The 16,280-nt window shown below is 35.9% G+C and overlaps 1 non-coding gene across 1 annotated transcript; it reads left to right on the top strand.

Annotated features, from left to right (window-relative positions):
* The first annotated feature begins 14,947 nt into the window (after window positions 1-14,947).
* Window positions 14,948-15,060, top strand: LOC112991481 (U5 spliceosomal RNA). Its single transcript, XR_003261306.1, has one exon. It is a non-coding gene; the product is annotated as a U5 spliceosomal RNA (small nuclear RNA).
* The last annotated feature ends 1,220 nt before the right edge of the window (window positions 15,061-16,280 follow it).

The raw sequence follows: 16,280 nt of genomic DNA, 5'->3' as shown, positions 1-16,280 counted from the left end.
TGACTGTATGAATTAATCTCTAACTTTTCTGTTGTTATTGTTGTTAGATTATTGTCCTTTTACAAAGTTTACTATAGTTTGGGAGATAATGAAGAATTGTACTTTGCTTTCAAATTTTATTTTTGCACATCATTTAAAATCTTTGTTACTCAACTTTTCTATTGCTTCTAGAAATTTAGTTTTTCTTCATTAAGGCTATTATCCAGAAGACAAGCTCCAAAAGTGGAATATATTCCTTTAAGAAAACTTCAATGAGCTAAGTCTAATAAAATTCACATAGTTAAACTGTAATGGCGGAAAGATTCCTGCATTTATAGAAACAGTTTAGTACACATTCTTAAAGGAACGTACATTTTTGGACCTAATTATTTTGATTATCTTCTGAATAAGACACTATATTTATTTTACACTTTGGATTAAAAAATTATAATTAATTGTCATCTTCTCATTGCACTTTGCTAAAATCATGCATTGTGTTTGTCTTATTGCTCTCTTGTTAGGGAATGAAACACATGACAGAGCACAAAAATGGAGCCGGCTTGAATGTTTGATTTCAGCCTTTCTTCTAAAACACTATTAAAAATATTCTCATAGTAAGCATTTTTAACTAAACTACACTTTTAAAGAATATTCCCCAGAATTTCTCCTCTTTCTCAGTAAAGTTAGATAATTTTTTGAAAGTAGACCCATGCTTAAAAATGTTAAAAAGATAATCTTTCAATGCTGTTCAGTTTTAACCTTTTCTAGATACTATAAAACCTCATTAGGCCCATGTCAGTGCTACACATAACAATAACCAGAACTGCCACCGCTAAAAAGTGAACTTCAAGCAAAGATAAAGCATGCGATATGTAGGTGCTTTGTTACTTATATTCCTTTTGCCAGCTTTTGTACACACACTGATAAACAGAAACCTGCCAACAGAGAGTCTTCACTTCAGCATTTACTCAACCAGGGTTTCCAGAAATTGAGCAGTAAGAATGTTTGATATTCAGAAGCAAGGCAAATCACTGCCTAATATGGCACAGCAGGAGACACTAAAAGTCTTAATCCCTCAGAAGATTTGGCAGGTCTTAAAATTAATCAAAAGCAAGTTCTGTCTTTCCTGTAAGTAGCCTGTTTTCTGGGGAGCTGAAGTATAAATGTCATAGGACAGGTTGGAAAGAAAAGAAACTATTAAGAAAGAAGGTGATTTTATAGTAGTATTTCTCCTGTAATCATCTATACATTTTAGTTTTATATTTTCCCATAAATTCTCTTCTTTCTCTAGCAAGCCAAACATTTCCAAGAAGATCAGATTTCTGTCTTCATATGTTCAATACCTTTTTCTAAAACATCTGTCTCTCTTCCTGGCTTTTCATCAGCATGTTAACCCTCCAAGGTATGTTTTTTCATCCCACTCCCAAAATGGTTGGGATTTGCTTTCTATGATGTCCAGGCACCTGTTTCTTTCCTCACCTCATTTAGAAAAGTAATTATTTTGAACTAACTGCTCAGATTTTTTTCCTGCCGCTCACTCATTTATCCATTGTTTCATAATGTCACTGCCTGTGTCCTCTTTCCTCAGACAGTTGAAGGAAACTCCAAGATCTGTTTACACTGCTGAGCCTGCTAGAAACTGCAAATGGTAATCCAGGTACCCAGTCAGGAATGTCTGGCTAAATCATGAAGAGGTCCCATCACAAACAGGATTAGTGATGACTTGCCGCTTGAGAGAGGATACCTTCAGGTGACTAGAACAGAGTCTCGGAAAGAACAGCCTGCCCAGGGACCATGACTGGTATGAGTTCAGTGCTGCTTTTGAAATTTTCGTATCTCTGCTACCTAATAGAAGCAAGTAAAGTAAATAAAAGAAATCAAAAGAGAAAGAAGGATCGGATGTCACTTTAAAGCTTTTAACATTAAGTTCCTTTCAGTAGAAACGGTATCTGTACCCTTCTGCAACTGATCAGTTTTCCTTTAAATTGAGGCTGTTCCGTTCAAAGTGTGACTGTGAAAATGTGTCTGTATCCCTTTTGCTCTCACTGTAAGACTGCACATAGTGCCCTGACTATTTCTGACAACACAGTGTCTGAGCAGAAGAGACTGAATCTACATGCTGAAGATCTTTTCAAATGTCATCAGAAATGATTTGTCATCTAAACTCAGAATAGGCACTTCCTATCACTCAGCTTCAGTGGGAGCAAACCTGTCACTTTAGAACAATATAAATGAAATTAAAATCTCTATCCAGTGGCTAGAGTTTATCTTCTTTAAATTCAAAGATGAACATTTCCTATAAATACCTAGTTAATGTTCTCCAAGACAAATTTAGAAATGACTGATTAATACTAAAATGTGTCCTAAAATTTGAGATCATAAAAGCTGTTCCTTGAATCATTAAAAAAGCTTAGCTCTGAGTTGAAATTTAATTTGGCATTATATCTCACCTTTTTGGGGGGTAGAAATGCATCTGTCATTCTTTCTAGTTTTCATCATATGTTCATATATGCAAAGGGATTAAAAATAATAACAGACCTTGGTTCATCTGAGCGCTCTTTCTCTAGAAAGTTAATTCTGAGGTTCAACTCAGAATGATAATGGCTCTCTGCATGTTAGTTTAGGCCTCTTAACTGGTAGTAAATCAGAAATTATCATTATTGTCCAAAAAGAGGAAGAATAATCTTCAACAGTTTTAAGTTTTACTCCATAGACTACATTTTATATTGCTAACACTTTTTTGAAAAAATAATCATAGAAGTGAAATGAATGATCTTCATGAACCATTAAGTATGACTTTTACATGCCATATATTCATTTTTTTTTTACTGAATGCTTACAAAAGATGTATTCTTATAGAAATGCTCCATGGGTTTCCCCAAGGTAACGTGTATAATAAACCATTCAAAAAACTTTGAAAAGATCTGCTTTAGACTGTATACACAGCAACATTAGCTACCCTTAAATTTCAGATTTGGCTCTGAGGGATGAGTACTACTAAACAGTACATGGTCCATTGCAGGCTGCCAGTAACCTGGCAGTATGCTGTGATGCCCTGTAGAAATCACATCCTCTTCTGAGTTATCTGATTTCTCTTACCACAAAAACAAATAAAAAACAAGTGTTTCTTGCAAGTCTAGTCTGAGATTTCCTCTAACATGTTTAGGCACTTTGATTCTAAAGTAAGGCATTGTTCAGGTACAAGAGGGTTGAAGTATGTTGTTCCTGAAAGAGCAGGGTTGTTTTGGTTTTTTTTTTTTTTTTTTTTTTTTTTTAACCTTACAGTATCAAAAAGACTGATACTGATTTTTAAGGACTCTCAGCTTTGGAATACGGTTTATTCAGTTAATTTTGCTACAATTCAGTTAACATTAGAGGTTCCAAACAGACTGATAACAGGTAGTATCTAGGTTCCTATGAAACCCCCATTTAATTACAATGTAATATTTGCACTGACTCTGCAAGGTGCTATGTATCTTCCTGGATGGGAAAACAACTTACCTTTATCCAGGAGCTGGAGAACACGGTGTGTTCAATGACCTGGAGAAGGGAGTGTGCAATGAAATATCTAATCTGTGACGATACTAAGCTCTTTTGGGTGGTCAAATGTCATGCCAGTGATTAGGAACTCCTAGAAGACCTCACAAGAATGAACCAGTGGGCAAAAAGGTGGCAAGTGGGCTTCAAAGTAGATCGATGCAAAAATAATGCAACTATGAAAAACAATCTAAGCTACTCTTGTGTGATGCTGAAGAACTGGTGGGTACATATCAGGAAATAAATATTTGACTCATCATTGGCATACTTCTATAAACATCAGTTCGAATCTGTTTCAGCAGCCGAAAAAGCCAATAAATTTTAAACATCATTGGGAATTGAGGACAAAGTAGAGGACATTTTGCCACTACAGAAAATCTTGGTGCTCACATCCTGAATTACAGTAAGAAGTTCTAGTCTCTGCATCTAAAAAAAGGAAGTAGAGTTAAGGCAACTGGAAAAGTGAATGGAATAGCTGCTTTATGAGGAGACACTGAAAGGTTTGTGATTTCTCATTATGAGGAGGAAAAAGACGGGGTGGGGGTGTGGCCGAGGTTAACAAAATCAAGTAGATGAAAGACAAGTGGAGTACAGAACTGTTATTCATCACATCCCACAGGAAGCTCCTCCTGAGCTGGGAGACAGCCATTAATCTCATACAAGATTGGTTTAAAAGAGTTAAGATAGTACTTTTTTACACAGCAGTTAGTGAATTTTCAGAATCTGTTGCTCCAGGAGATTGTGGAGGCAGATAGTAACTGCAGTTGCAAAAAGGGCTTAGATATATTCATAGACAAAAGATCTGGAAGCAGATAAGGGAATCAGCAGGAAGGAGCCCTAACAGCCCTAATTCAGCTATTGAGCATAGTAAGTGGGGGAGGGAACAGACCTCAGGTAGTGGCTAGGATTGCATGCTCTTCCTAAAGACTCCTACTGCCATCATTGTAGGCAGAAAGTTAGGCAAGAGGTACTATTTGTCTGATGCAGTACGGCATTTCTTCTGTTCTTTTGCTGTGGTTCTTCCAATACCAGGCGACTACCGTATTCAGCAGGATTGAAGCCAGACTGAACGCACAGGACAATCACGCTGAAAATCAAAAATCATGTGGAGTCTAGTGCAGTTCAACAGGCCATACTTGGGGGGGGGGGGGGGGGGGGGGCTCATCAAGCAACAAGCCATTTCTTGTGTAAACCTGAAACCATCCTTTAAAGACATTTAGTCATAGCAGCCATCGAAGACTGAATACGTCAGTCCTTCTGAGCTTTTGGGAGGCTGTACAATAATATTTATCTCCACTGTAATAGCTGAAATGTTCCTCATAATGTGAATAGGAAATAACACCTATACTTATTTGAATTACAGCGGGGCAGTTTGCCATTTTACATAAGTGTTACTCTACATATTTCTTTTCAAGTCAATGGAGTTATACAGGTGTAAAATTAGAATATTACAGAAATACAATTTAGGGAATTACCATCATGTTTCTATCACTAGTACATATAGAAAAGGAAAATAGAATTTGCTAGGAACAAGTACTGTTTACTTAACTGAAATTACACCAATTAAAACTGAAATAAAACATAAGGATTTATTTACTGTTATTAAGCACTACAGACCCAGATGAGATTGGCTGAGAAATGTACAGGAAATGTGAGAAAACAGAGCAGAAATAATGCATATGTAGGTATGTACAACAGTGGGAATAAAATCAAACCTCATTAATTTGAATTTTGTAACTTCAAAAAATCATCAAATAGATGGTAACCTTCTGAAAGTTCAAGTTTAACGTGGAAGGCCTTAAACTGCCTAAGGCTAGTTTTTTGAAAATTCCAACGAAACTATCACTAGAAAATAAATTCTCACCATTGTGAGCTTGGATAGATTAAATGTGAGCATATATATATTTAGGAATTCTATAGCCCTTGTTCTTTATGAATTATTTATAAACAGGCACTTTAATTTACTTTAATAACTTTTTTTAAAGCCTACTAGATTTTTAAAGTAAACTAAAGTTTGCAAAGTGTTTAGGGACAAAAATTGTCAATACTGCATCTATTCAGGTAATACAATGTTGTGATGTTAATTGAGAGATTGGAATGTGAAGGTTGATTTAGAAATGCAGTTGAGACTGAATGTGTTGCAGAAATATTGTGGGTTTTTTGTTTCTTATAGTCTCTATTTTTGTTCACTTGAAAAAGTAGAAGTGATACGGAGGTTAGAGTACATGCAGCAATATAAACCATGTATTACTGAGATAAAAAAATACCATGCACTTAAATATGCATTGTTCAGTAAATTTTATATAGGACATACATATATCATATTTTGAAAGATATTCATAAATTATCCATTACATGAGATGGCCTTCCTCTTGAATCAGATATGCTCTAGTTGAATCAATTATATTTCTTATTGAAACATACATGCTGACTACCCGCACAGATATTACATGCATCACCTGCTGAAACCTGCAAGTAAGAAAGATTTCATATTGAAACAGATACTGTGTATCAAATACCAAACTAAAGTAATTTCTTATCAAATTAGAAATGTCACTTGTTGGAACAGGTGCTTCACTTTTTTGATACAGACATATTGGCTATCCTATATATGTTGTCTCTGAGATTAGATACATTGCTTATTGAAAAAGACAGATTTCGCTTTGCAATAAATATGTTGTCTTTTTAACAACAGCAAAGGATACACTGTATTTCTATCCAAACATGTTGTCTAGTTTTAACAAATTAGCTCCTGAGAAAGGAACGTGTCTATGAATTCACTCTCTGGCCATCGAAGGGAATATATCATACCACTGCAGGGAGATAAACAGCCATTCACTGTATCAAATGTAGTTTTCTACCCTACACTTACAGCTACAGTCTCAGAAGTCATATACTAGGGATAAATCAAGTCTACATTCTGTCATTTTCAAAACATGTGACCATACTTGCATCAATAATGTCAATGTGCTGGATACCCTTCAGTAAATTACTGGTAGAAGTGAATCTAAAAAACATTGTAATAAGGGTCTGATTTTACTTGATCACGTGACAGTAAATCAGGAATAATTTCATGGCAGTTAGTGAGTTTGCCCTAATGTAAAAACAAATTATTAATGGCAAGATTGGGTCCTTGGGCACCAAAACTGATTCAAAATCATCACCCCATATACTGAATACTCTGTGTGGTGGTCAAAAGTAACTGGCTCCATGAAACATATCTTTTAAAAATTATTTTTAACCAGACATATAAATACAGTCTTAAGTTGTTGTCCTGAAAAGGATTGCAATACACCATCCTAGATGTATAGTATATGAAGTAAGAGACAAACAATTGCTGGAATAGTTATTGCATAGCATTTCTCCATTTGTCAATTACCACGTCATTCATTTAGTGAATCTTCCTATACTTCTGTATTTGTTCAATTCCCAACTATTTCTGTGAATCTAATAAGGTATCTAAAAAGAAACAGTATAGGCATTTTTGACTTACTAGTGACACTGTGAACTGTTTAGCTTTCCAGAGCAACCCCTCTTTAGAAGGGAGTACAGTACTCAGTGAAATTAATTACATTGCCTTTAATGGGACTTGAAACAAGCCATAGAAACACTGGTGAAAGACTTTCGCATATACTGAGTTCAGTAGGGAAATGAACATAATTAAAAGAAGTTACAGTCAAGAATAAATTTCAGTCTGTCCTATTTTCTTGTAAACAATGTCTTTCTACCATAAACATTTTAACCAAATCCAAGCAGATTTAAAATCAGGATTTTTTTTTTTTAATAATTGCATTCTTCTCTCTAAATTATCAAAATATTTCAAACTTTCAATCACTCCTGAAAAGAACAATTAAGAAAACAAATACTCCAATCTCACCTTTAATCTACTGCAAAATGTTGAATCTCAACCTTAGAGGGGTATACAAATGTATTATTATTTAAAAAATGAGCTTTCACTGGAAATTTTTGATCCACTACACAATCAAATAAATTTTGTCAGCAGATTTGTCAAATTAAGAGGTAGCTTACAACAACAAAGAAAGGTTAAAAACAACTTACATATGGTAAAAATCATCAACTTATTTCTAATGCACAGTAATGCTACATTCTTTTCTTCTTTCAGTATAATAACAGATAAAAAGGTAAATATCTTTCCTTTCCAAAATTGAGAAAATGCAGCCTGTAAGAACTGCACATTAAAAGATGTTTACACATTTTTGTGTCCAAAGTTGACATTCTTTTTTACAGTAGCATTTTAGTCAAATGATTAAGAATGTATAGAAGCTTTTCAAGCTATTGGTTAGCTAGCATTCTTTGCCTACACTGTATCCATATCCTTCCTAAGCAAGGCTAGCAATTAGCGTGCTTGTGACTGATCAGTCACAAGCTTGAAAATGTACAAAGCTGTCACTAGTCCCAATTTTTTTTTGGATCTATGTATAGATAAATATCTAGTTATGTCCATAGTTATATCCACAGACACAGAACTGTACAACTGAAATATTCATGCTACAGTATTTAGTTTAAATTAATACATTTCTTCTTTTATAGTTTAGAATTCTTGAGTCAGTGTACTATTTGGTGGTTTTGACACATTAGAGTTTTCCCAGAAGTATGAGGTATATGAAACTTTATTGTCAACAGCTGTTAAGAGTGAACCAAAATTAATCTCTAATAAAATAATGTCTAATAAAAATCTAGTGATGTAGCCTTTTAAAATGAAGAAACATTACACATTGTCTCCATTTTCATCTTTTAGCTAACAGAAGTATAGACTTTCTTATAGTTCATATAAATTGTTGTTCATATGTCAACAAATGTTCACAAGATTTCATATACAGACATGGGTTTCTTTGCCATTTCTAACCAACAGTCCATGTTGATTAATAAATAGATGCATTTGCTTTCTTTAGTTTTGGATTTATCTTTACTGTTTCTGTTATAACATAGCTATCCCATTAACTACAGTGAATCCATTTGGAGTTTCACTACAGACAGTGCTGAGGATGTTTCTTTCTTTCTGCTAATACCAGCAATACCAGCTCCCTGTAACAAATCTCTGGAATGACAGACAGCAAAGAAAACTGTATTAAAACTGTTGCAAAACTGTATGTGGTAGAAGAAAAAGAGCTTATGACATTCTTAATGATGAAGATAAAAATCTATGGGGGAAATGGAACAGGAACAAATTTAATTAGTCTGAACTTAAATTGTTTTTGGTTAATAGTTTCAGTTACCCTAGCGATGGGTAACATCTTCTCTAGGAGCAGACATGACAATCTTCCAAATGGAAACACCACATTAATACTGCCTGTGCTAAGAAGCTAGGATCTTAAGCTGAGAGTTGCCACTGATCCATAATTTCCCCATACTGAGTACAGTATGACATTAAAGATATTGGCTGATGTCTAGCTAGAATGGTTTCTCCAAATTAAAAAATATTTTACACAAATACCATTCAAAATGTTAGGCACTAATATCTCACTAAATCACTAATCACTTCATAGAATTTAGGTCAGAATAATATCCTTAAATATTATGTGAATACAAGAAAACTATTTCTGTATACCTATGCTTATTCATGGAGAGAAATAGTTGAGTCTGCTCCCCTAGAGAGAAATGACCCATATATGTGATGAGAGAAGATCTTTTTTCTTTCTTCCATTACCCTTTTAAGATTCCATCATAATTTATATGCATTTTCCTGTAATCCCAATATAGATATTTCAAAATGCAAATGTGCACTTTTACTTTAAATAAAATATTTTTCTAGTGATTTTTTACCTTTTTATAACTGTATGTAGCAGTTCTAAATTCCTTCTGCACTTCGTCCTTCTTTCCACATGTATTTCCTGGCACGTAACTACTCTATACTTCTTTCACTTCCAGAATCATGATTGGAGCTTAAGTGTACTTTCAGCTATTCTTCTAATCAGAAACATTATTTAAATAGTGAAATTATTTTCAGAATGATAAACTAAGCATAATAAAATGCCTTTTGAAAATATATGTTGTTGGAACTGCACCTTTTTTCTTCATCATTCAAATAAATAATTACTGTCTTCCCGAAATAAAGTGGTGAAGTACTTTCTCTTCCTGTGCAATTCCTGTCCAATTTTAATTGACTGGAAAAAAATTTTAAATAGAGGAACTTTAAGTATTTTCAAACCTTCAGACATTACAGTAATCATAGAAAATACAGTAAATTCTCATTCCTGCAGAAAGAAATTTATATTTAACCTCCAGAAAAGACAGAAAAAAATAACTAAGATACCAGATGCCCTTGCAAAGTGTCTAATTTTTCTACTGGTTGGTACACAGGCCGAGTAAGACCCTTATTCTAAGTGGTTTCACTTAGAAGCTATTATTTGTTTTTCACCTGAATAGATGCATTGAGTCTGTTCACTTGGGTCAGTTGCCTTGCAAATTTAAGGCAATAACTGAAAAACTTTCTGGTCAGTATCACCACAAGTGTGTTTTACTTCTCAATCAATTTGACATTCTCTGTATAGATTTTTAGATCTATTTTTAGAGGAGCAAAAATAATAAAATATATTTTAAATAATAAAAGCTATATCTGTGAAACACGTTCCCTTCAGTGTATCTGCTCCAAAGAAAGCAACAGAATCAATAAACTATATCACAGCAAAAGTGAAAGGGGGGGGGGGGGCTTACCTTACCTGATACACATTTGGAGTTTGCATCAGGTTAGCTCTTTTAATTAGTGTAAGCCTGCAATTTAACTAAGTACCTCTTCTTGAATTTATTTCAATTATTTTGTAAATGGGCTGAAACCAGAGACAAACCTGACCTTCCAGGATTGATTCCTACTGAATAGAATCACAGAATCATGTAGTTTAGAAAGGACCTCCAGAGGTTATCTAGTCTAGCCTCTGGCTCGGGGCACAACCAGTTAGAACGGGTTGCTCAGATACGTGTCTGGCTGAGTTTTGAATATCTCCAGGGATGGAGATTCACAGTATCTCCAGGCAACCTGTTCCCATGTGTGACCAGTCACAGTAGAAAATTTTGTCCTTATATTAAGTCAGAACATCCCATGTCCAAGCCCAGTTCCCTCAATATCTCCTTATACATCCTGTGCTCCAGCCCCCTGACCACCTCGTTGTCCCTCTGCTGAACTCATTCCAGTATGATAGTGTCTTTCCTGTACTGGGGAGCCAGCACTCTGGATGCAGCACTCCATATACATTTTCACAAGGACTGAAGAGATGAATGCACTCTTGCTAATATAGCCCATCCTGATGTGGTTGGCCTTTTTTGCTGCAAGGGCATGCTGCTGATTCGTGTTCAACATGTTATTCGCCAGGACTCCCAGATTTTTTCTGCAAAGTTATTTTCTAGCTATTCAGGTCCAGCCCATACTGTTTCAAAGGGTTATTCCATCCCTGTCGCTGGCACTTTACATGAGCCTTTGTTGAACTCCGTATGTTCATTATCATAGTATTTTTCAGGAAATGTCATCTACATATTATCTACATAGAATTGCATACACTAGTTAGTAATGGAATTCTGAACTATGTCTTGTTTTTTCCAACATTTTATCTTATGTTGCTATAAAAAAAACAGTTAAAGTGTGTGTCCCGATCCAATATCAGGGGGGTTTCGTTATGATCCCAAGGACGAGATTAAGATGCTAAAACCGGTCAAATATCGTACAACCTTTTAACTTTATTTTCCACGAAGTGGGGAGAAAAGGTGGGGAAAGGTGAAGGGGAGGCAAAGGGAAGAGGGGAACAAGGGTAAGGGGAAAAGACAGAGAAAGCTGGAAAAGGAGAGAAGCTAGCTACCACCACTCCGAGTCCGATGATGTTCTGCTGACTCCGTTCGAATTACAGCTCAGGCTGGGAGCCTCCGAAGAGGGACCCCGAACAAAGAAATCCCTGGGCAGTTATACTTTCCAGTCTAAGCTCTCCACCTTTCACGCAGTAGTTTGGACCAATAGTAATATTTAGGTCTGGGGTCTCCTGCTCCTTGTCGGGTCCCTAGGTAGGCTGTTTACTGTTGCGGTTTCTGCTGAGAGATGTGTCTTCATTCTTCGGGTCCTGCCCATATCTCTCAAGGCCCTGACAAATTAGTACTGCCCCAGCAGTGATAGTAGGTGTTATCTCCCAAGGTCCAGACAGAGGGAATATAATCCGGACCCCAAGATAGTCCAGGTTCCCCCCACCCCCAATCAGCACTGTTTCCGCAGCGAGAGGAGGCCCTGCTCCCCAGGGTCCCGGCGCCCAAGCAGGCCTCACTTCAAAGCCTTGACATCCTCCCTCCTGGAGTGCGAAGCACAGGAATGCAAACTGCTGGTAACTCCCTTATCTTTCCAGCCTGCACCAGCTCTGGGGCCCTTTCTCACTGAACTAGGGAGTGTGGCCTAAGGCTTCAGCAAATTTAGCTACTCATGCTAAGCAAGTTTCATAGAAGTTGTGCTAAGCGGCAATAATTTACAGTCCAGGTCCCAAAGTCTCTGCCCGATCGTGGTCTGGTTCAGCGCAGGCTTGGTGTGTCCTGAATGGTCGCAGGGAGACCATTTCGGGGGTCGCAGCAGCTCAGTCCTGTTCCCACTGGGAACAGATGGCTTGTTCGGGGTTATGGTTTGCTTGCACCTAATGTACCAAGAAAGGTTTAAGGCAAAAGTTCACTTATCTGTCCACCACAGTGTGAAAGCAACTTTCTTTTAAATAAATCACATTGCAAATAAACATTCACTGTGACATTCCTGGAACAGATATTCCTGTTTCAGAGTCAAGTATCTGAACAATTTTCCCATGATGATCTTATTCACCAAAAATTATGATTGAGAAATATTACTTGGAGGAATGGAATAATGTCCCTTCTTGCTTGGAAATATTTTTTCCTTGTGAACTTGGAAGAGAGAAATGATAATTAAATGAACTGGCAGAGAGATATTTTTAGAATAAATTAACTGGTAGACCTTGTTGACATGTTGCGTGATGTATTTGATCTGTGTCAACACAATTTTCTTGGGCTTTGGATATTTTAATTAAGCATAAGATGTTCATATTATGTGTGACCTTTTGGGTCTTTATCCAGGATGAGAATTAGTCTGCAGTGTCAGGAAGCCATTTAAAGAGCATCATGGAGATTATAAATGTAACAAAATAGTATTGTTTTTGCTTGTATAATACAGTAGCAATTTCTCTTCAGTTAAAATTATCTGACTACCCTAATGCATTGTCCTCTCTACTGCGCTCATAGGGACAATAGTTCCATCAGCTAAACAGAGTCCTGACATTCTTTTGTGTACTTGTGCACAGAAGTTGGTACTTCTGTGTCTTCAGATTGTATTTTTAAAATTCAGATTCAAGAAAAAAAAAACACCGGGTGGTGGGTGTTTGCTACTTTATGTCAGATGAGAATCTAGCTCTTTAAGGTCTCTTCTGCAGTGACAGGGCTCTTGAACAGGAATCCATTACTTTCTCAGGCCTCTCTACCCTCACTTCTATTTCTTTTTCAGGCAATGTAATCATTTTTCACAAAATCCGATGATCTTTTTCGACTTACCAAGCTTTTTGTTCCAGCCCTGTGGTCTCTCTGTGGTTTTTAAACCAATCTATTCAAAAGCTTGTGCTCAGATGTCTGGATAAATCCTAGACAAATATTAAATCAAGGGCACTGGCTGTTGCATAGTTTTCATTTAACTCTGCTGAGTCTTTTTAAGAAAACTGACAGCATATTTAGCTTATATACATTCTAGTTATGATGCCAAACACTTTTGGCATATTATCTGACTTCAGCTTGTAGTGGAACTTTCATTGACATCGTATGGAGCTGTATGCATGAATTAAAAAGAGTTAGCAGCCCTTTGTAGGATAAAATAACCTTCTGAACTTTATGAGGAAAAAAAAAATCCCTCTTGTAGTACAAGCTATAGTGGATTTAAGAAATTCTGTGAAAATTGTGCAAAAAGTAAGGAAAATAGGGACTAGTTATTCTAGTCTGATAGGTGCATCTATTAACTTACCATCCCGTGAGCTACGTGTGAACTTTCTTACGGAATTATTAGCAAGAGTTTCAGAATTATGAGTAAGAGAATGTCATGAAGACCTTTGGCAGGTCTAGAATGTGCATAATCTGAGGAAAAGTTAATAACCAAAATACAAGCACACCTCCAGTATCGTTCAAAAAGATAAGTCGCCTTGCTGTTCCCTATTGCCGGTTTGTGATTGAGCATCATTAAGCTATTTACATGTTTTTCAATACTCTCCAATTATGTACAACAGTCCTCTACAATAATGAGATATGTCAAGAGCTATTCTATTTACACAGAATACCAGGAAAATGAAATAAGAAGGAGAAAAATATACAAAATATGTAATAATATTGTGTATGAACAAGAATATAACTTCTAGAGGAAACAATAATAACCAAAATAAGCATAAATTAAGTATACAGCTTTCTCAAAGCTAGATTGTGCCACTCACATTTGATATTATTTATGTTATGCTGCTAAACATCATGAGGTAGTATTTCAGGTAACAGACTATACCTATGTAGGTCAAAATGCTTTTTTATTATTAAGATGGCATATATTTTCTGAAGAGGGGTTATGTTTTACATAGGTTACAAATACCTTATATCGATCGTGCTGCACTTAGATGGATAAGCTCTTTTTTATTGCAGATGTGTTCTTTAGGGCTCCACAATATTCATGAACTACTAGAAAAGTGCTTCCATGCACTCTGCAAAATCAAACAGAAGCCCTAGAGACGTCACTGAACCAAGTAAGTCACCCAGGATTTCAGTTTTCAGTTTAAATGCACCATACAGTTATCCTGGCAATCCCTGGGTCTCAAGGTCTGCCAGTTTCAATTTTATTGTAAAGATTATATTTATCAGAAATATTTGATTTTCCAAGAACATGAACATGAAATACATTATTTTCAATGGATAACTTCAACAAACCATTCAACTGCAGCACTGCCCCAGGCCGTACTGATAAAACAGTGCAATCTGTGTTAGAAGTGGGGTATTTTAACTGTTCAGATTTAATTTCTGAAAAGAAAATGAATAGAAAACATATGTGTGTGTGTAAGTCTCTGCGTGTATGTGAGTTTGTGTGTATTCTTAACAACTAGCCGTAACGTACGTATTGAAGAAAAGCACCTTTTTAAATAGGAAAATGAATTTGGAAGCATTCAATGGTATTACAGATTTTTTTTTCCAAAGGAAGAGTTTTCTTTTGGAAGTAGAAAAAATAAAAATGCATCAATAGTTTGACCTTCTTTCAGTTTTAACAATTTTGAAACATTTTGTTACATAACCTAAAACTCAGTTGAGATTAATAAAAATGAAAAAGTGCAAATTTAGGACAATATGACTTTCGTGTTTTATATTACACAATAAATATAATGCATTATATGATTCAAATCATAATGCTGTAACAGTCTTCCTTATTTTACTCTGTTTTCTCTTCATATAATATAAATCCTTCATATTTTACTAAAGATTTCCTTGGACAGAAACAGGCATGAGTGTCAAGGAAATTTTTAAAGGATTCATTTTGTGTTTTAGGAGATTCCTGAGGACTGGAAGAAAGCAAATGTCACTCTTGTCTTTAAGAGGGCTGCATGAAGAAAAATGCTGCCAGCAGGTCGAGGGAGGTGATCCTTCCCCTCCACTCACAACTAGAGTACTGGGTCCAGTTCTGGGCTCCCCAGTACAAGACATACTAAGGCAAATTCAGTCAAGATGATTAAGGGACTGGACTATCTGTCATAGGAGAAGAGGCTGAGAAAGCTGGGACTGTTTAGCCTGGAGAAGAGCAGGTCAGGGGGATCTTATCAATGTATATCAATGTGTGTGATGGGACGGAGTAAGGAAGACAAGGGTCAGACTCTTCTAAGTGGTACCTAGTGACAAGACAGGCAATGTGCAGAAACTGAAATACAGGAATACATGCCACTTCAACACAGGAAAGAATTGTTTTACTGTGAGACTGATCAAACACTGGAACATGTTGCCCAGAGAAGTTATCAAGTCTCCATCCTTTGAGATATTCAAAACCTAACTGGACACAGTGCTGGAAAGCCTGCTCTAGATGAGTGGGTGCTTTGCTTGGGCAGAGGGGTTGGACTAGAAGATCTCCAGAAGTCTCCTCCAACTTCAACCATCCCGTGATTCTGCTATTTTATGGTCTTAAAAAGAATAATCCAATAAGAGCACAAAGAAATCTTTCACAGTTCCAAGTAAAGTTCCAAGGAGTTTAATTTACTGAAAATTTCAAAATTTCTTTTTTTTCTGGTTCAGTATAAAACTCATTTGAAATGATAAAACTTTTGGGGGGATTTAAGGATATTTACTTGATAAGCTCTGTGGAAAGGCATTCTTTGAAAAAAATTCAAAACACAAAAATATTCTTAATAATCCACTGTAGTTTTAAACAACATGTCATTGTGGCATACTTTCCAGAACTGTTTTCCATTGAAATTAATGCATTTTGGATCAGGCCTTTACATACACACTTTCCAGAGCAGGAGTCTGTTCTTACTTTTTTTGGTTTCTTTTTTTTTTTTTTTTTGTTTGTTTTTTTGATTCTGATCAACATTGAACTTACGGTAGAGCTGATATGTTGTCTTAAGAGACACAAGACACCTGTATAACTCAATGGGCTAACACTAATAGTCTCTCTGTCTGGTTCTAAAGTCTTTCTAATCTTCTTCTCAACATATACTTTCTTCCAAGACCATTTTATCCATCTAAATGAATTGGAAAAAAAAAAAAAAATAGGA

Source organism: Dromaius novaehollandiae, chromosome 4 (assembly GCF_036370855.1).
Source record: "Dromaius novaehollandiae isolate bDroNov1 chromosome 4, bDroNov1.hap1, whole genome shotgun sequence".
Classification (NCBI taxonomy): Eukaryota; Metazoa; Chordata; class Aves; order Casuariiformes; family Dromaiidae; genus Dromaius; species Dromaius novaehollandiae.
The sequence above is the reverse complement of the archived record's forward strand: the minus strand, read 5'-3'. Positions and strand labels throughout refer to the sequence as shown.